Below are 21,513 nucleotides of genomic sequence, written 5' to 3'. Positions count from 1 at the left end.
TGTATGACTATATTCGGAATACATGCCTACATTACATTGATGAATTAGAGCTAGTTCTGTGTCACCCTATGTTATAACTATTGCATGAGGAATCGCATCCGACATAATTATCCATCATCGATCCAATGCCTACGAGCTTTTCACATATTGTTCTTTGCTTAGTTAATTCACCGTTGCCACTGTTACATTTACTACAAAACTGCTACTATTACTTTTGCCACCGTTACCGTTACTTCCATACTACTTTGCTACTAAATACTTTGCTGCAGATATTAAGTTATCCAGGTGTGGCTGAATTGACAACTCAACTACTAATACTTGAGAATATTATTTGGCTCCCCTTGTGTCGAATCAATAAATTTGGGTTGAATACTCTACCCTCGAAAACGGTTGTGATCTCCTATACTTGTGGGTTATCAGAAATCTAGACCTGGAAAAGCTACGCCAGGCCACCTATTCTGCACAACTCCAAATGAGCTGAAACTTCAAGGAGATTTTTTTATGGAATATTTAAGAAATACTGGAGCCAATAAACACCAGAGGAGGGCCACCAGGTGGGCACAACCCACCTGGGCGCGTCAGGCCCCCCAGGCGCGCCCTGGTGGGTTGTGGCCCCCTCGGCCCACCTCCGGTGCCCATCTTCGGGTATATAAGTGATTTTGACCTAGAAAAAATAAGGAGGGGACTTTCGCGACGGAGCGCCGCCGTCTCGAGGCGGAACTTGGGCATGAGCACTTTTGCCCTCCGGCGGAGCGATTCCGCCGGGGGAACTTCCCTCCCAGAGGGGGAAATCATCGTCATCATCATCACCAACAGCTCTCGCATCTTGGGGAGGGCAATCTTCATCAACATCTTCAACAGCACCATCTCCTCTCAAACCCTAGTTCATCTCTTGTGTTCAATCTTGTTACCGAAACTATAGATTGGTGCTTGTGGGTGACTAGTAGTGTTGATTACATCTTGTAGTTGATTACTATATGGTTTATTTGGTGGAAGATTATATGTTCAGATCCATTATGCTATTTAATGCATTGTGGAGTAACAATTAGATGATGGGTTGCGAGAGTGGCAGAAGCTTAAACCCCAGTTTATGCGTTATTTCGTAATGGACCGATTGGATCCAAAAGTTTAATGCTATGGTTAGAATTTATTCTTAATACTTTTCTCGTAGTTGCGTATGCTTGCGGGAGGGTTAATCATAGGTAGGAGGTTTGTTCAAGTAAGAACAACACCTAAGCACCGGTCCACCCACATATCAAATCATCAAAGTAGCGAACACAAACCCAACCAACATGATGAAAGTGACTAGATGAAAAATTCCCGTGTACCCTCAAGAACGCTTTGCTTATCATAAGAGACCGTTTTGGCCTGTCATTTGCCTCAAAAGGATTGGGCTACCTTGCTGCACTTTTGTTATTACTACCGTTACTTGCTCGTTACAAATTATCTTGCTATCAAACTACTCTGCTACTTACAATTTTAGCACTTGCAGACGTTACCTTACTGAAAACTACTTGTCATTTCCTTCTGCTCCTCGTTGGGTTCGACACTCTTACTTATCAAAAAAGCTACAATTGATCCCCTATACTTGTGGGTCATCAGAGCCCCCCCTCCCCCGTGGAACGGAGGACCGTCGAGGCCAGCGTAAGGGCCGGCGAAGCTGGAGGGCCCGCCGTACTGCAGGGGTGGCGCCGGCGGCGGCTGGACGTGCGGCGGCCCCGAAACCGTCGTGTAGACCGGCTGCGAAGTCCCGGCCACCCAGGCCGGTAACGGTGACGGCGAGGGGAAACCTGACTTGGTGGATCGGTGCCCCGCCGCGGTAAGGGCCGGCCCGGAGCTGGCAGGTGGTGGCGGCGGCAGCTACAGCTGCCCAACGGACGCGGCGGAGGCCGCTAGGGGGCGGCGGCTGCCACGGCAGTGACGACGGCCCGGTTGCGGCCCGTAGGGCCCGGCCAGGTACAACCGGATGCCCTGAACCGCCTGGGCGAGATCCCGAAGTGCCCCGGACACCTCCTTCGGGGTGAGGACGGTGGGGGCGGGCGCGACGGAGGAGACCGACGCTGGCAGGGGCAGGGCGCCGGCCGTGGTGGTCATCGGGGGCGACGAGGTGGTCGGCAGCGGGAGACACGGGGTGGGCTGCGGCATGGACATGATCGAACCAGAGCTACCTGATACCAGATTGATAGGAGCTAGGGTCCTACCAGGCCTAGACCGTAGGTTGTAGGGGTGGAAGGACGGATGACGAGGGCTTGGGCGCGGCCGGCGGCGCGACGGCGCCGTGATCGCGTGAGGAGGAGGCGGCGGCGGTGAGAGAGGCGGCTAGGGTTTAGGGTTCCGGCTCCTAAGGGGAGCCGGGCAATAGTTATGACTTATTGCTTAATTCCAAAAGGTGGCCTTACAACTGTTTATATAATCCTTGCTGCTAATAAAAATAAGATAAGTTGGGCTAAGCCCCTAACTAGACGCGCCCATTGGGCCTTCTCCGGCTATAAGTGACGCCGGTCATAACAACAACTATAAAGAGCAGACAGATTACAGATGTATGGAGAACTCCCTAACTAAAATTTTATCTGTAGCAAGAACAAAATCAGCAGAATTACGCATTAGTTAAAGCATATAATAATAAGGATGCACTAATGTGCAATTCATCCGTAATACTATCGCAGTCCCTAGAGATAAAGCTTCATACTATCACAAAAATGTGCAAATACTTATCTCGGAAAAAAATGATAGCATCTCATCGCCTTTGTGATAATAATATATACTAAGAAAATAGCACCTTACAGTTAACTAAACATACAAGAAGAAAGTTGTACTAAAAAATAAATCCAAAGACAGTAGAACTGACAGACTGGCTCAGCTGTATGCTTGAATGTCTCAGAATTCATTTTAGATTGTTAGTGAAGCCTCTAATCTGAAACTTGTAGAAAGGTCCCAATACAGTACTCAACTATTGGAACATAAGTTTAGAGCAGGGCTGAGGACAAAAAAGTGCTGCAACTAAATAGGGAACATATCACATACTGATGTATTTAGCAACCAAGAAAATTCTGTAGCATGAGCTCCACATGACAGCATGTAGTAATTTTGGTAACATGTATTCCTAGTGCAAATATTAACACTAAATAGTTTTTTGTAAAAAAGTGGAGATGGAGGACAATTGTGTAACAGTAAAGCATAACATCGTTCAGTAAAAGAACTGCCGAGTCATAAATGAGGGGCACTCTTTGATTCATTCTGTTGTACTATCTTTCCATCCGGTTTACTGGCTCTGGAACGAACTCAAGGACAAGATTAAGATAAAACCCATCCACTTTAGTGGTTAAAAATAGGTAATGCTTAAGACCGACAATGTCAGGATGGTCAAGCATATGCATAATTTACAATTCCCTGTTTTTGTACCAGTTATCTTGAAGAATCTTTTCTATGGCAACAACTTCTCCTGTTTCTCGACGTTTGGCCGGAAGAGTTGACAATAACAGGTTATATGCCTTCGACAATCAGTTGACCATAGAGGCCAGTTTAGAAAACACAAAGGCCAGAAGTTTCCCTGAAATACAACCCCAAAAGAACCAGTTCCCTGAAATACAACCCCAAAAGAAGTTTCCCTGACAGAAGTTATCATCAGAAGTTTCCCTGACAGACTATTTCATTAACCGCCATATCAGCAAATTTTGCTTCACAGCCACAATGTGGATTGTAGAGATTAATGTAGCTTTGCGTTTACCTGTTTAGGCAGACCATTTCGGCCAAGGATTGTGGTTGCAATTATGTGACCAACTTCAGCACCAGAATCTGCAACCTTATCTGGCTCAGTGTCCAGCAAATGAAGAATTGAGTCACTTCATCTAGAAACAAGGTACAAACTTGATCAACAATTTTTCCTAGGCTTTGTGTGTATAATAAGGCAGATCATCTTCTGGTCTTCTTTTTCCTCAGCCTTCTCGTTCTTCATTGATCCCAAATTATTAATTTTCTGGTCACTTCTCATTCTTGTGTTTTAGTTATCAGTGTCTCATTTCACTTGTCATTCTTGTCATCCAGCCATTAGTTCTTCAGATGTTCTGCCGCTGTTATATTATGAGCTATATACCCATGTCATAGATAATTTTAGATGTGGGATTGCAAATAGAGTATGTGGTTAAAACTGTCTAAAAATGGAAACGCAGACTGTATAGGAGACTGGATGTAGTCTGTCAAAAATGAAAACGAGCACAAGGCAAAAATGATTTTGTAGTCTGTCAGACAACCTCTGGGCCACCCTGCACAGGCAGGGGCCAAGCAGGAACGATCCTCTACAACCGTCGGATTGCCCCATCAGGGAAATCCTGGCCGTTAATCACGCTCTGGCCCAGAGGTCAGAATGCATCAACCAGACTGAAGTGCTTGCCTCCTTATTGGTAAAGGATGCAGCGGTACGAGCCTATAGAACAGATCCTGTTCAAGTAAGGTCGTGCTACCTTTTGCCGCGTCTCGGCTTATAAGCTGGTTCCGCTCCCCTTAAACTGGCGAGGTGGGACTAATGTTGGGCGTGCAGCTGCGCAACAGCACCCCCTGGGAGCTTTTAGAAGGTCTCGCGGGTGCGCTGTGCTGGCCCTTGAGGTTGGGCTGCTGCCTGCCTAATACACAAGCCCGGCCCATCTGAGAAACATCTATCTGAGGAATGCTTTTCTTCCCCTAAAGAAAAGGAATGCTTTTCTTGGCGGGGATATCTGAGAAACTCTAAATTGTTTGACGAGCCTTAATTTCTCGCAGTTTATCAGCACACTTGTCAGTGTTAAAGCTCTCTCTGTTCCGAAAGTATGCGCCAACTACTAGAACAGAAATTGTGCATGGCACATTACCTTGTGCCACGCGCCTTAAATTACGGGAACTTGAACTCCGTGTAGTTTGGATTCATGCACTTGATCTCTTCCCTTGTTGGAGCACCCCAAGACCTGCAAGGCACTGTGACTGAACATGCCATTCAAAAGAATGCAGTTCGCAGGAGAAAACAGTTCCAAATGTCATAGTACCGGAGTGCAAGATTTCACCTTGATAATCTCGACTGGCTGATCAACTCCATTTCACCTTGCCAACACAATTATGTACCTAAGCAAATGCTCGGCATATCTGCAAAGTTACGAGATTACAGGAACAATAATTAGACGACGACTTATAACAATCACATCTTGTGCAACGAAATAATGATTCATTACACACACACACAATCAAGCAGAACCATATCCAGGGAGGCCATATACTGTCTGCATTCACTACACATGCAAGCTTTTATAAAGCTTCAAATATACTTGCAACTAACCATATTGTAGCTACAATACATCCCCAAATGAATCGACAGGGACTAGCAAACAGCACATTGTGTGCAAAAGAAGCGAGCCATCAGGGGGTCATTTAACCACCAAGAACTATCCATATGAAATGGTCCCAGTGCAGGTTAAATAAATCTGGTTATGATGGCTCTATTTCATTTTAAAAGACTCAATCGATAAGCTTAACCTTGATTCAGACAGATGAAATAAGGGAGCGAAAAAGAAGGCAGCTTTGCAGCCCAATTTATGTTAACAGACACAATGCTCCACTCAAGTCTGTCAAAGAAGGCAGCTTTGCAGCTGTTAACAGACACAATGCTCCACTCAAGTCTGTCTAGGTTTGGTTCTAAAAAAAAAAGTCTCTCTAGGTTTGGCTGCACACAGGGTACAGAGTATAACAGCGAACCCCAAAGAGTTTTTTTTTTCTTTACAATATTCATACGAAACAAATCGTAACCCCCTCGTCCGCCCCCATGGGCGGCCAGGGGGAAACCCTAGCCGCCGCCGCCGCCGTCGGGCGTCTCTCCCCTGCCTCCCTCACCCTCGCCGCCACCAGTAGGGCCGCCGGGCAAAGCCTGGCCGGCAAGGGCGGCGGCGGGGTATTTCTCCCCTACGCGCGATCTGGCTGGCACGGGACGGCCTGTGCGTGAAGTGGCGCCGGACTACCGTGGGGTTCGGCGGCGCTGCAGGCGGATCCTGGCGGCGGCGTGCACGACGCGCCGATGGCTGGAGTCCACGTTTGCAGCACGGATTGGCGGCTGCGGGAGCGCTAGGAGCTGGTGGCCGCGTGAGCCGTCGCGTTCGGGTCAGATCTTTCGCTTGGACGCCGGCGGCCAGTGCGGGGTGGTGGTACTCGTCGTTGCCCAAGTTGGATTCTCTGGATCTTGAGCTTGGACGGATCTGCACTAGAGTCGCCCCATGGTGCTTTCTTTCCGGATGGTTTCGTTTCTCGGTTTGTGGCCAGATCCAGAGCAAACAGAGGTTGGTGGTACAGGTTGGGGACCGGAGGAAACTTTGGTGGGCTAGCTCGACCCGGCATCAGCGACGGCTTTAGCGTCGTTACCCTCCTTGGAGGCGAAGCCGAGGTCCCCTCCTATCCACCTCTGACCCACTCCCGGACGAAAGTCCAAAATCCGTCTTGGATTGGGCGGCGGCGGCGCCCTTAGCGTCGTGTCCTCCATGGAGGCGCCGTCTTGGGAGGCTTGGGTGTTCGGGGGAGAGGTACTGTGGGTGGTGGGCTCTACATGGCAGTTCCTGCAGCGGCGACGGTGTGGAGGTCGGCAGGTGGAGCGGCGTTGGATCTACCGTGTCGACGACGACGAGTATTGGCGGCATGGTGTAGCTGATTCTCGACGACGGATGTGTCTGGATGGACGTGTGCAGGAGGAGGAAGCTGTCTGGCGTCATGGTGGCGTTGATGGCAGACAGGCCTGGCAAGTTCGGTACATCATTTTTGCTCTGAGGATGGACCGAGGGATGATGGAGGTGACGGCCCTTGCAGCGTGCGGTGCTCACTGGGAGTGTGCCAGACCAGGGTGGGACCCAATCCAGGTAGTGGCTTGGATGGGACACCCGGCTTTAGATGTTAGGCTTTGGTGCGATGTCTGTTTGGTATTAGGCCCGGACATTCGGCACACCTTCATCGAGGGGATAGGAGTAGCAACAGCGTTGCCAAGATGGCAACTTCAGGCTTATTGATGTATCAACTTGTATGGTCTTTGTGAATAATTAATAATATGGCTGCATGCATCGTCCAGATGCAGAGGCCGGAGGTACATCCTCCTTTTTTTTTAAAGTACGAAACAAATCGATGATAAGCAAATGCCAACCTACAGCATAATTAACTCATATGCAGCCTGGTTTAATAGTACTTGGCCTGCTTCAGAGGCCTGTGATTTGACTGCGGTTTCAAAAAAAAAAGTATAACGTGATTGATGACCCTGAAACCTTCTGTTGGAATGGAAGCATCAAACGAATTAAATGCAATCAAGATAACTACAAAATGCAAACAGGAAAAGAATATATAAAGTAGCATCCTTATCGGAGAGGTGAGAAAATCAGGCTCCGCGAATATATAAAGTAACCGGGGATAATATGTTATTTAATATGTCAAACATCAGAGCTGAAGTGGTCCAGCAAGTGGAAAGGCTGCTTAATTCCTTCTATCATCATAGCCGATGTCAATGCAACCTCCTGACTTAGAAAAAAAAAGTAGAGCTGCAACCACCTTACTGGCTAGCCACACAATGCGGATGACTAAAAGAAATAAGGAAAGTACTGCAAGAGAGCACCAAGAAACCACAGAAAGGAAAGTCACAAGATGATCATTTTTGGAGATCCATAAAATGGTACTCCCGCTTTAAACAAATGTAAGACATTACCAACCAAATTGCACAGAATATGGTAATCTTCAGAAAGTTGTAGCATCTGAAGTCCATGACCCTCAGTAAGATGATCTGTCTCCTGCAAAAGATGGGCATATTCAGATATCTACATATAAGCACAGAAAGAACTGTCATCAATGTAACAGACTTGATGCTCAAGCATTCCATGTGTCTTGATTCCATAAAACCTCCACTTTTGTACATGGATCAAAGTTACATTATGATAAATATTTGTTACTGATCACGAGGGAACAAAGGGGGAGAACAAACATTAAACAATACTGTAGCATGAACAAGAAATATAAATCTGAACTTTCAGTATACCGTACATCATGACAACATTCTTTTTTAGAGCATTGCCATAGTTCCAACTACTTGGAGCATTGGAACCGATCTCACTTAAGGCACAAACACAGGGGAGGCGAACAGATGACAAAAACAGACTGGAATATCACTGGAACTTGCCAGACAATTCAAACACATTGTTTATGAAGATGGCAAGACCGAAAAGGAAAAAACTTGCCAGTTATCTTTGTCTCACATCCCACAGTCTTCAGTTATTATTCCTCTGTATATATTTGATTACTCTTCAGGTCCATCCGTGTTCATTATCTGATAGGCGACGCCAACGTGGCCGAGTTCAGGAAGGAGAAGCGACGGGTTGTTCGAGGTGGAGGTGGTGCTGTCGGGCGAGGTCATCTACCAGGCGCATTACACCAAGTGCAAGTTCCAGACCAGATGTGCACTCAAGCTGCAGCTCGCGCCGCGGCGTACGTCGTGTTCCATAAAGCCAAGTGCAAGGTCGCTCTGGCAGATACAGATTACAGAGACAACTGCAGTCTGACAGAACCATTGATTTGTCCCCTAAAAAAAAGAACCATTGATTTGTTCGGCTGTAGTTGCCACCGTTACATCATGAGTATATCACAGATATTTTTCAGATGTGTGTTTTGCAAATGGATTACGTGGTTAAAAGTGTCCAAAAATGAAACCGAAGACAGCCAGACAATGCACAGAACGAGAGGGTGTGTTCCGGAAAAAGAGGGCAAAAATGATTTTTAGTCTGTCAGACAACCTCTGGGCCACCCTGCACAGGCATGAGCCAAGCAGGAACGATCCTCTACAACCGTCGGATTGCCCCATCAGGGAAATCCTGGCCGTTAATCACGCTCTGGCCCAGAGGTCAGAATGCATCAACCAGACTGAAGTGCTTGCCTCCTTATTGGTAAAGGATGCAGCGGTACGAGCCTATAGAACAGATCCTGTTCAAGTAAGGTCGTGCTACCTTTTGCCGCGTCTCGGCTTATAAGCTGGTTCCGCTCCCCTTAAACTGGCGAGGTGGGACTAATGTTGGGCGTGCAGCTACGCAGCAGCGCCCCCTCTGTGTGAGCTTAGAAGGACTCGTGGGTGGCAAATCCTATTTGGCGCTGCAGGCGCCGGTTAACGTGCATTTTGTTAACGGGCGCCTGCAGCGCAACAACACCTACCGCGAGCTGGGCCGGCCCATTTTAACTGTGTTCTCGTTTTGATAAACCGAAAAAAAAAGTGATGTTTGCAGGATTCGAACAACCGACCTGCTAGTTTCAAGAACACCGCAATAACCACCGAGCCACCTCCATCAGGCTTGACACATTACCTTCTTTTGAGTTCATTAACTTACAGTCTTTTCGAATGATTTCGTTTGGTTTTTTCTTTTTTCTTTCTTTATTCGTACACTTTTTGATAAATGATAAATGCGCGAACTTTTGTCATTTTCGCTATTTTATTTGGTAAAATCGATGAACTATTTTCCAATTCGATGAACTTTTTTCTAGTTCGACGAATTTTATCAAAATCAATGAACTTTTTTTAAAACTCGTGAACTTTTTTTCAAAACTCATGAACTTTCATGAAAATCGATGAACTTTTTTCAAATGTATGAGCTCTTTTCGAAAATCGATGAACTTTTTAAAATTTTCATGAACCATTTTATATTTCATGAACTTTTTCAAAATTTTCATGAACTTTTTTCAAACTTGTGAACTTTTTTAAATTTGTTAACTTTTCTGGAATTAGTGAACTTTTTCAAATTTATGAACTTTTTTCTCGAATTAGTGAACTTCTTTCAATTAGATGAATTGTTCTGTGCAATAACATAGCGCTGCGTCCTTATATTAAGTATCTGCCTCTGTTACTAATCACATACGGCGTTTAGCTCGTGTGGCTTGTGGCACCTGTACCTGAACTGGAGATGGTGAGTGCGAAACCGGTAGAGAGCAATTTTTCTTGCGTTTTTTTGTTAAGTTTTTTTGCGTTCGCTGGTCTGCATGTTTCGTGGGCCGGCCAACACGGGGCGCTGCAGGCGCCAGGAGCGCGAACGGGCGCCTGCAGCGCCGTATAGGAGCTACCCTCGTGGGTGCTGGCCCGTGAGGTTTGGCTGCTGCTTGCTGGACACAAAGAACCCGGCCCATCTGAGAAACATCTGTCTCATGTGGCCTTTTCTTTTCTTTTAGGTTGCATCAGCTTTTCATTTTTGTTCGCTGCAATTAATTTTCCTTTTTTGTTAAATATCTGAGGAATTTCTTGGCGGGAATTTCTGAGAAACTCTAAATTGTTTTTTCAGCACTCATATTAGTTCATGCTAGATTAAACAACATGCCCGTGCAGCATTTTTGGACATACTAAAAAAAACTCATAATATATGCATATTACCTTGTGCCATGGATGAGCCTTAATTCACGGGAACTTGAACTCTGTGTAGTTTGGACTCATGCACTTGATCTCTTGTCTTGTTGGAGTATCCCAAGACCTGCAAGGCACTGTGACTGAACATGTCATTCTAAAGAATACATACAGGTTGCAGGAGAAAACAGTTTCAACTGTCATACTGCAAGATATCACCTTGATAATCACAACCGGTTGATCAACTCCGCTTTACCCAGGAAAAGGAGGCTGCGTATAAGAAAATGCCAACACAATTATGTATATAAGCAAATGCTTGGCATATCCGCAAAGTTATGAGATTACAGGAACAATGATTAGACGATGATTATAACAATCATATCAAAAAATAACTGAAGGAAAATTTCTGTTGCATGGCCGGGACCTTATATTTCTGACTTAAACAACTACAAAGACCAAACAGATTACAGATGTATGGCACAACTCATTAACTAAATTTTATCTGTAGTAAGAACAAAATCAGCAGAATTAAGAATTAGCTGAAGCATACAGTAGATGGTCTATCGTGTCTGCACTACCACAAAAATGTGCAAATACTTATCTCAGGAAAAAAAGGACTTACCTGTGTGAATATGTACTACTCCCTCTGTCCCCAAATGATACGTATAAATTCAGTCCAAAAGTCAATTCTTTCTAAGTTGACCAAATATATAGAAGAAAATGTCAACTATCACAATTTGAATAAGTAGATTATATGAAAATGTATCTAATGGTGGATATGTTGATTTTGATTTGGTATTGTTTATCGTCATATTTTTGTATATATACTTGGTCAAACTTAGAAAGCATTGACTTTTTGACAGAATTTATATGCCATATATTTAGGGACGGAGGTAGTAAGAAAATGGGACCTTATGATTAACTAAACATACAAGAAGAAAGTTATACTCCCTCCGATGCAAATTAATTAACGCAGCCTTAGTACAACTTTACTAAAGCTGCTTCAATTAATTTGGATCGGAGGGAGCACTAGAACATATATCCAAACACAGTAGAACGGACAGGCTGGATCAGTTGTATGTTTGAATTTCTCAGAATTTATTTTAGATTGTTAGTGAAACCATCAATGTGAATAACTAACCTGAGACTTGTAGATAGGTCCCAATACAGTATTCAACTATTGGAACATAAGTTTAGAGTAGAGCAGGAATGGGGACAAAAAAGTGATGCAACTAAGCAGGGAACATATCATATACGAATGTACTCGGTATTTGGTAACCAAGAAAATTATGTACCACGAGCTCCACATGACAGCATGTAGATAATTTTGGTAACAAGTATGCCTAGTGCAAAGATTATTAAAAAGTTTTTGTAGAACATTAAAGATGGAGGACAATTGTGCAAAGCATAACATCGTTCAAAAAAGTAACTGCCAAGTCATGTCAGACATAATAAGTGTATAGTTTGACATAAATTAGGGGCACTCTTTGAGTGATTCATTCTGTTGTACAATCTAGCATCCGGTTTACTGTCTCTGGAACAAACTCAAGGACAAGAATGTGATAAAGCTCATCCCTTTCGGTGGTTAAAAAGAAGTAATGCTTAAGACCAACAATGTTAGGATGATCAAGCATATGCCTAATTTGCAATTCCCTGTTTTTGTATCGCTTGTTTTGGAGAACCTTTTTTTATGGGAACCCGTTTCTCGACATTTGGCCTGAAGAGTTGACAATAACAGGTTATATGCCTTCGACAATCAGTTGAGCATAGACCAGTTCAGACAACGCAAATGTCAGAACTCAGAAGTCTACCTGAAAAACAACCCAGAAGAACCAGTTCCAACCACATGTTCAGCAATGTAACTGACTGACTATTTCATTAACCACCATATCAGCAAATTTTGCTTCACAACCGATACCTGTTTGGGCAGACCATTTCGGCGACAGATTGTGGTAGCAGTTATGTGACCAGCTTCAGCACCAGGATCTGCAACCACATCTGGCTCAGTGTCCAGCAAATGAAGAATTGAGTCACTTCATCTAGAAACGAGGTGCAAAGTTGATCAACAATTTCCCCTAGGCTTTCTGTGAATATACATGAGCCATAACAGCGCGAAGCCAGAGCATAAAACCATGCATTCCCAAGATGTAAAACTCACTGCAAATCTAGTTTTTGTTTTTTTGCGAATCACATATGGTTGCAACGAAATAATGATTCATTACAAATATTAAAATTCAAGCAGGGCCATATCCAGGGAGGCATATACTGTCTGCATTCACTACAAATGAAAGCTTCTATAAAGCTTCAAATATTTTTGCAACTAACCAAATCTTAGCTACACTAAATGCCCAAATGAATCGACCAGGACTGACAAACAGCACGTTGTGCCCAAAAGAAGCGAACCATCAGCAAGTTACTTGACCACCAAACATTGTCCATGTGGAATGGTCCAGTGCAGGTTAAGTAGATCTGGTAATGAAGGCTCTATTTTAATTTAAAAGACTGAAATCGATAAGCTTAAGCTTGATTCAGACAGATGAAGCAAGGTAGCCAAAAAGAAGGCAGTTTTGCAGCCCAATTTATGTTAACCCACAAAATGCTCCACTCAAGTTTGTCTAGGTTCTTGACTGCACACAGAGTAGAGAGCAACACAGAAAATCCCAAAGAGTTTTTTTTCTCTATAATATCCATATAAACAAATCAATGATAAGCAAATGCCAACCTACAGTATAGTTAATTCATGTCTTGTCTAGTCTGGTTTAATAGTAATCGGCCTGTTTCAGAGGCCCATGATTTTGACTGAAGTTTCAACAAAAGATCCTGTATAAAGCGATTGATATTTTCTGTTGGAATGGAAGCATCAAGTGAATTAAATGCAATAAGGATAATTACAAAATGCAAACAGGAAAAGAAGATATAAAGTGGTGTCCCTATCAGAGAGAGAGAGAGAGAGAGAAATCAGGCTCTCTGATTTGAATGTACTGTGTATGATTCAGGATAATACGCTATTTAATATGTCAAACATCACAGCTGAAGTGGTCCAGCAAGCGGAAAGGCTGCTTGATACTCCCTCCGTTTTTATTTAGTCTGCGTATTAGCTTTGGTCAAAGTCAAACTTTATAAACTTTGACCAAGTTTATAAACAGAAATATTAACATCGTTCCCTCTGTATATATTTGATTACTCTTCATCCATGTTCATTTTCTGATAGGCGACGGGGTTGTTCGAGGTGGCAGTGCGCGCTCAAGCTGCAGCTCGTGCCAGCAGACGTCGTGTTCCAGAAAGTCAAGTGCAAGAAGGGGAAAAAAAAGATTTGTAGTCTGTCAGACAACATCTGGGCCGCCCTGCACAGGCATATGAGCAAGGCAGGAACGATCCTCTACAGCCGTGGATTGCACCCATCAGAGGAATCCTGGCCGTTAATCACGCTCTGGCCCAGAGGTCAGAATGCATCAACCAGACCGCAAACTGGCGAGGTGGGACTAATGTTAGGCGTGCAGCTGCGCAGCACTGCAGCAGCGCCCCCTCTCGGTGGGAGCTTAGAAGGACTGACTCGTGCGTGCTGGGCTGCTGGCCCGTGAGGTCGGGCTCCTGCCTGCTGGATACACAGAGTCTGGCCCATCTGAGAAACATCTGTCTCGTGTGGCCTTTTCTTTTCTTTCTCGTGGCATCTGCTTTTCAATGTTTGTTCGTTGTAATTTATTTTCCTTTTTGTCAAGTATTTGAGGAAGGCTTTTTTTGGCCGGATTAACTGAGACTCTCGTCTGCTAAAAAAAACTGAGAAACTCTAAATTGATGAGCGTTGATTTTCTCACAGTTTGGGCCACCAGGACGTCTTGGGTGACGCGGCTGGCCGGCGGAGCAGGGGTTGGACTTGGTCCTTCTGCTTGGGGCTGGTTGCTCTCCTGCGCGTGCTCCGAGCCCTCTCTGTCCATGTCGAGGTGGAGGCTTGTGGCTTGGTTGGGGTGGCGGGCACGTGTTTTGGCGTCGGTGTTGAGTTGTTTGGGGATGCCGAGGCAGCGGCCCCGGATGGCGGGATCCATGATGGGCTTTCCGGCAGGCTCCCGTGGTGGCGCTGGTGCCTTCACCTCTTGGCCGTGTGGGGCGGCAAGGGTGTAGTGGCGAAGGCTCTAGCCTCCTCTGTTGATACCCATGTCTGGTGGGGTTGGCCTAACTCTCATTGTGGTGGTGATCGAGGCGCCTCCTAGTGAGTTTGGCGAGTTCCCGAGCGAAAGCTTAACACTTGGCGCCGGCACCGGTGGCACCCGCAGGTGTCATTATCTTCTTGAAGACGTAGTCGTGGGTCTCGTCCATGTGCCAAGGCTCTAGTGAAAACCCTTGTCTGTTCTCAGACTCGGCAGCGCCAACGCATTACGCCGTCACCCTCCTGGGGGCGTTGCCATGGAGTTTTGACGTCGTCGGTCGGGCCTAGACGAGGTGTTAGGCTAGCTTTGGCCTTTTTGTTATATCTTTCTATCTGCTTTGTAAGAGGGCTTTCTCACTACATTGTATCGTCCAGCCATTTATTGTACTGTGTTGTTGCTTTATATATAAAGTGGGGCGAAAGCCTGTTTCGAGAATTTTATCAAAGTTTATCAGCATCCTAGTCAACGGTAAAGCTCTCCCTGCTCCAAAAGTATGCGCCAACTAGAACACCAATTGTGCAGACCAGGCAATTTTGCATGACAAACACAATATATGCACATTACCTTGTGCCACGGACGAGTCTTAATTCAGGAGAACTCGAACTTCGTGTAGTTTGGGTTTATGCACTTGATCTCTTCCCTTGTTGGAGTATCCCAAGACCTGCGACGCACTATGAGTCAACAATGTCATTGCAAAGAATGCAGGTCGCGGGAGAAAACAGTTTCAAATATCATAGTACAGGATTTCACCTTGATAAGCTCAACCAACTGATCAACTCCACTTTCCCTAGGAAAAAAGAGGATGTGTGAATGGATAAATATTTTGAGAACAAGCTAGAAAGAAAATGAAAGACTATATGCATGAATAAAACCTGCCCGAGAAGCAGTTCTGCTGTGACATAGCAGATATTCAGTCTGCCGTAAAAAAAAAAGAACAAATCCATGTCAGCAGTATATTCAGTTGCACCTAATATCAGTTCTTTTTTTTTTTGCGGGAACCTAATATCAGTTCTGGTGCTCTGTAATATCTTGTGCAAATGTAGGAGATATTCAGCTCTCACTGGACCTGCATATATGCAAAGCATTACTTTCAAAACAATTTTGAAATCTCACTCATGACTGAAGATTTCGCGTGTTACTTGGTTAAGCTTCCTAGACACCTGACGCGGCATGTTTGGCACCTGCACCCCTCTTTTCTACAGGACAGGCCACAAATCCAGCAGAGGGTACAAAGAAAAAATAACATAAGTAGGATCTCCATAGAATACACCTTGGAAACAAGATTTATTTCTTGTTTTCCAAGTAGGCCACAGAAGGCCAGCAGCACCGGCAGAAACAATAACTCTGTCTTTGCCAGTTGCCTTTACCTGTTTAGGCAGACCATTTTGGCCACGGATTGTGCTTGCAAATATGTGACCATCTTCAGCACCCGAATCTGCAACCACATCTGGCTCGGTCTCCTGTAAATGAAGAATTGAGTCACTTCATCTAGTAAAACAGGGTGCTTATAGACGTCATGATGTCAAACAGGGCGAAGCCAGAGCATAAAATACACTGCAAATCTGTGGCAGAGTGAGTCGCATACTTTTTTTTTTTGCCAAGCACATATGCTTGCAACGAAATAATGACTCATTACACACACAGACGCAAAATCAAGCAGAGCCATATTCACTATTCAGGGAGGCCATATACCCTGTCTGCATTCACTACAAATGCAAGCTTTTATAAAGCTTCAAATATATTTGCAACTAACGAAATTGTAGCTACAATAAATCCCCAAATGAATGGTCAGGGACTAACAAAAAGCACATTGTGTCCAAAAGAAGCGAACCAACCACCAAAAAGAAAACTTGTCATACTTTACGAGGATTCTTGATAAAATGGAGTTAGCATATGTGCATAAAGCTGGTAACTGTGTAGTCCACAGTCTTTTGTTCAGATTTCACTCTCCTTTTTTAGCCACATCACTCTTTTTTTCTTAATTCATTGTTCTCTCCTTGTTCAGTACCTTAGTTATCTTCAGTCTTTAGTCTTTTCATTAGTATTCTTATTATTCTTCATTTTCGGTCTTCTTTATCTCGACCTTCTTCTCATTCTTCATTCATCTCAAATCATTATTTTTCTGGTCACTTCTCAGTTTTATGTTTTAGTAATTAGTGTCTCATTTCACTTGTCATTCTTGTCATCCAGCCATTAGTTCTTCAGATTTTTTTTTTGTGTGTGTGTGCTAGTTATCATCAGTCTTGGGACATTGAAGGAGTATAAGAGCGAGGGGTGGATGGTGATCAGTCCTTCATTCTTAGTTTTCCACTGTTACCCATTCCTTCCGTCTTCAGTTATCACTGTCTTTCATCCCTCAATCTTCAGTTATCGTTCCCTCCATATATTTAATTACTCTTCAGTTCCATCCATTTCCATTAACTTGATAGGCAGTGCCGGCGTGGCTGAGTTCAGAAAGGGGAACGCTACAGGGGTGTTCGAGGTGGAGGTGGCGCCGTTGGGCGAGGTGAGGTGCCAAGCGCACTACACCAAGTGCAAGTACCAGGCCAGATGCGTGCTCAAGCTGCAGCTCGCGCCGCCGGGCAAGCCGGCCGTCGTGCTCCAGAAGGTCAAGTGCAAGTTAATAACTGCTAGCAGTTACGACTGGTGACTTTCTTTGCTGTTAAAAGTACTCCCTCCGTTCCCAAATGTAAGTCTTTCTATAGATTCCAACAAGTGACTACATACGGAGCAAAATGAGTAAATCTACACTTTAAAATATGTCTACCATCAGGGGAATCCTGGCCGTTAATCACGCTCTGGCTCAGAGGTCAGAATCACAAGTGACTACATACGGAGCAAAATGAGTGAATCTACACTTTAAAATATGTCTACATACATCCGTATCTTGTAGTCCATTTGAAATGTCTAAAATGACTTATATTTAGGAATGGAGGGAGTAGTAAAAACAGTGAGATTTCCGTTGGTGATTTGGAGGAACGAACTGCAGGTAGATCACTGATCACAGATACAACTGCAGTCTGACTGAATGTAGAATGAGAGACTGAAAAAGAGACTAAAAAAACGAGCACAAGGCAAAAAAGATGTTGTAGTCTGTCAGACAACATCTGGGCCACCCTGCACAGGCATGAGCAAGGCAGGAACGATCCTCTACAGCCGTGGATTGCCCACCATCAGGGGAATCCTGGCCGTTAATCACGCTCTGGCTCAGAGGTCAGAATGCATCAACCAGACTGAAGTGCTTGCCTCCTTATTGGTAAAGGATGCAGCGGTACGAGCCTATAGAACAGATCCTGTTCAAGTAAGGTCGTGCTACCATCTGCTGCGCCTTGGGTTATAAGCTGGTTCCGCTCCCCTTAAACTGGCGAGGTGGGACTAATGTTAGGAGTGCAGCCACGCAGCTCCCCCTCGGTGGGAGCTTTCAGAAGGACTCGTGGGTTGGGTGCTGCCCGAGGTTGCGCTGCTGCCTGCTGGAAACACAGACAGAGCCCGGCCCATCTGAGAAACATCTATCACGTCTGGCCCTTTTTTTCCATTGCATCAACTTTCCATTTTTGTCCGTTGTAATTCATTTTCCTTTTTGTTAAGAATCTGAGGAATGCTTATTTTGGCGGGAATATCTGAGAAACTATAAATTGTTTTTTCAGTATTGTATTAGTTCACGCTTTGATTAAACAACACCCAATCACTAATTACAAACGTACCCGTGCAGCATTTTTGGACAAATTAAAAAAAACGTCATGCACTTGATAATATGCACACATTACCTTGTGCCATGGATGAGCCTTAATTTGCGGGAACTTGAACAACGTGTAGTTTGGATTCATGCTCTTGATCTCTTCCCTGGTTGGAGTACCCCAAGACCTGCGACGCACTATGACCGAACATGTCATTGTAAAGAATGCAGGTCGCAGGAGAAAACAGTTTCAAATGTCATACTGCAAGATTTCACCTTGGTAATCACAACCGGTTGATCAACTCCACTTTCCCCCAGGAAAAAGAGGCTGCATGGATGGATGAACACTGTGAGAACAAGCTAGAGAGTAAAATACTCCCTCCGTCCCAAAATAAGCGTCGTTGATTTAGTACAACTTTGTACTAATGTTTTACTAAATCAGCAACACTTATTTGGAGACGGAGGGAGTAAAAGACTATATGCATGAATGAAAAAACCTATGGGGGAAGCAGTTCTGCCATGACAGAGCAGATATTCAGTCTGCAGTGAACAAAACCACAACAAAATAATGGCAGTAGTACATTCAGTTGCACCAAATATAGTTCTGCTGCTCGGTAATATCTTGAGTAAATGTAGGAGATATATGCAAAGCATTACTTTGAAAACAATTTAGAAATCATCATTCTGGGTAGGTTACTAGCATAAGTGCACACCCTTTTTTTTGTTCTTATCAAGAAAGTTTAGCATGTTCTTTTCAAAACCAGCAGTACTCAAGCATTTAAATTTCTACCTTATTATAGAAGATAACTTACCAAGACTTTTGCACTGCCAAAATCACAGATTCAGATTTTGAGCTCATGTTATGTAGGTTAACCTACAGTGGAAAGCTTACTAGGTTAGTAAAATGTATTACTCCTAGGAGTAGTGGTTATTCAAATTTGATTAGTAAATGTTCTTCCAGATGTAAAGAAAGCTCAACTAGCCAAAAAATTCCGCAGGATTTTACAGAAGATATGTAAAGCACAACAGCGCAACATATTAATAAGCATAGAAAAGGAGGTTAAAAATCTCACAAGAATGTTCTGTGGTTTGATATCATGGTGGCAGATGACAATATAATTAATTATGTATATAAGCAAGTGCTCGGCATATCTGCAAAGTTACGAGGTTACAGGAACAATGATTAGACGACTAATAACAATCACATCTTGTGCTAATACTCAGTATCAAAAGAAAACTGAAGGAATAATTCTGTTGCATGGCCGGGGCATTATATTTCTGACTTGAACAACTACAAAGAGCAAACATGTTACATATCTATGGCAGAACTCATTAACTAAAATTTTATCTGTAGCAAGAACAAAATTAGCAGAATGAAGCATTGATTGAGGCATGTAAATAGTAAGAATACACTAATGTGCATTTCATCGGTTATACAGTAGATGGTCTATCGTACCCCCTAGAGATAACCTTCGTACTACCACAAAAATGTGCAAGTACTTATGTCAGGAAAAAGAATGAAAACATCTCATCGCCTGTGTGGTAACTAAGAAAAATGAACCATAAGTTTAGAGCAAAGCGCTTTCCACTCATTCTACAGCAGTCCATGAGTCCAGCAGAGAGCACCAAGAAAAAATAACATTAGTAGGATCTGCAGGGAATGATTTATTTCTTGTTTTCCAAATAGTCTAAAGAAGGAGAGCAGTACCAGCAGAAACTATAACTCTGTCTTTGCCAGTTGCCTTTACCTGTTTATGCAGACCATTTTGGACACGGATTGTGGTTGCAATTATGTGTCTTGCTCAGTGACCTACAAATGAAGAATTGATTCACTTCATCTAGTAAAACAGGTGCTTATAGACGTCATGATGCAAAACAGGGCGAAGCCAGAGCATAAAACCATGCATTCCCAGGATGTAAAACACACTGCAATCTGTGGCAGAGCGAATCACATTTTTTTCTGAATGTCATATGCTTGCAATGAAATGATGATTCATTACACACACATGCAAAGTCAAGCAGAGCCATATTCGCCATTCAGGAAGGCCATATACTTTGTCTGCATTCACTACAAATGCAAACTGTTATAAAGCTTCAAATATATTTGCAACTAACCAAATTGTAGCTACAATAAATCCCCAAATGCATCGACAGGAACTAACAAACAGCACACTGTATCCAAAAGAAGCAAATCGTCAGCAAGTCGTTTAGCCACCAAAAACTATCCATATGGAATGGTCTCAGTGCATGTTAAATAAATCTGGTTATAAAGGCTCTATTTCAATTTAAAAGAATGAATTGATAAGTTTGAGGTTGATTCAGACAGATGAAACAAGGTAGCTAAAAAGAAGGAAGCTTTGCAGCCCAATTTATGTTAACCACTCGAGTCTATCTAGGTTTGGCTGCACACAGAGTAGAGAGCGATACAACAAACCCCAAAAGAGTATCTTTACAATATCCATATAAACAAACCAATGAAAACCAAATGCCAACCTACAGCATAGTTAATTCATGTCTAGCCTGGTTCAATAGTACTCGCCGTTTCAGAGGCCCATGATTTTGACTGAAGTTTCAAAAAAAATAGCCTGTATAAAGCGATTGATGAACCTAAAATTTTCTGTTGGAATGGAAGCATCAAGTGAATTAAATGCAATCAAGATAATTACAAAATGCAAGCAGGAAAAGAAGATATAAAGTGGTGTCCTTATCAGAAAGAGAGAAAGAAAAATCAGGCTCTCTGATTTGAATGTACTGTGTATGATTCAGGATAATACTCTATTAATAATATGTCAAACATCAGAGCTGAAGTGGTCCAGCAAGCGGAAAGGCTGCTTAATTCCATTGATCATCATAGCCGATGTGGCGATGTCAATGCAACCTCCTCATTTAGAAAAAGAAAAGTAGAGCTGCACCCACCTTATTGGCTAACCACACAATGCAGATGACTAAAAGAAATAAGAAAAGTACTTCAGGAGAGCGCCAAGAAATCACAAAAGGGAAGTAACAAGATGATCATTTTGGGAGATTTATAAAAATGGTACCAACCAAATTGCACAGAATATGGTAATCTTCAGTAAGTTGTAGCACTGGACTCCATGATCCTCAGTAAGATGATCTGTCTCCTGCAAAATATGGGCATATTCAGATATATCTACAGATAAGCACAAAAAGGACTGTCATCAATGTAACAGACTTGATGCTCAAGCAATCCATGTGTCTTTGATTCCTTAAAACCACCACTTTTGCACATGGACCAAAGTTACGTTGTGATAATATTTGTTACTCCCTCCGTAAAGAAATATAAGAGCGTTTAGATCACTAAAGTAGTGATCTAA

At 43.6% G+C, this 21,513-nt stretch overlaps 2 long non-coding RNA genes and 3 other non-coding genes across 12 annotated transcripts; all 5 read right to left on the bottom strand.

Annotated features, from left to right (window-relative positions):
• Positions 1 to 3,074: 3,074 nt before the first annotated feature.
• On the bottom strand, positions 3,075 to 5,160 carry LOC123123347 (uncharacterized). Its single transcript, XR_006460592.1, has 3 exons — positions 5,034 to 5,160; positions 4,845 to 4,937; positions 3,075 to 3,807 (listed from the first exon to the last, which is right to left on the bottom strand). It is a non-coding gene; the product is annotated as an uncharacterized lncRNA (long non-coding RNA).
• LOC123126474 (small nucleolar RNA U3) lies at positions 4,236 to 4,455 on the bottom strand. The gene has a single exon (XR_006461717.1). It is a non-coding gene; the product is annotated as a small nucleolar RNA U3 (small nucleolar RNA).
• Positions 5,161 to 7,254: 2,094 nt separating the features above from the next.
• LOC123123346 (uncharacterized) lies at positions 7,255 to 21,456 on the bottom strand. 8 transcript variants are annotated; one of them, XR_006460586.1, is made up of 15 exons: positions 21,224 to 21,456; positions 19,927 to 19,988; positions 19,252 to 19,330; positions 18,455 to 19,052; positions 18,270 to 18,376; positions 15,870 to 15,962; positions 15,642 to 15,698; positions 15,502 to 15,568; positions 15,375 to 15,417; positions 15,253 to 15,289; positions 15,067 to 15,173; positions 12,276 to 12,355; positions 10,577 to 12,168; positions 10,388 to 10,494; positions 7,255 to 7,775 (listed from the first exon to the last, which is right to left on the bottom strand). It is a non-coding gene; the product is annotated as an uncharacterized lncRNA (long non-coding RNA). The 8 variants fall into 8 exon arrangements; XR_006460585.1 differs by having other exon boundaries at positions 15,375 to 15,568; XR_006460584.1 differs by having other exon boundaries at positions 15,253 to 15,568.
• On the bottom strand, positions 8,757 to 8,976 carry LOC123126471 (small nucleolar RNA U3). The gene has a single exon (XR_006461714.1). It is a non-coding gene; the product is annotated as a small nucleolar RNA U3 (small nucleolar RNA).
• On the bottom strand, positions 17,593 to 17,813 carry LOC123126475 (small nucleolar RNA U3). Its single transcript, XR_006461718.1, has one exon. It is a non-coding gene; the product is annotated as a small nucleolar RNA U3 (small nucleolar RNA).
• Positions 21,457 to 21,513: the final 57 nt, after the last annotated feature.

This window comes from Triticum aestivum, chromosome 5D (assembly GCF_018294505.1).
Source record: "Triticum aestivum cultivar Chinese Spring chromosome 5D, IWGSC CS RefSeq v2.1, whole genome shotgun sequence".
In the NCBI taxonomy this organism is placed as follows: domain Eukaryota; kingdom Viridiplantae; phylum Streptophyta; class Magnoliopsida; order Poales; family Poaceae; genus Triticum; species Triticum aestivum.
The sequence above is the reverse complement of the archived record's forward strand: the minus strand, read 5'-3'. Positions and strand labels throughout refer to the sequence as shown.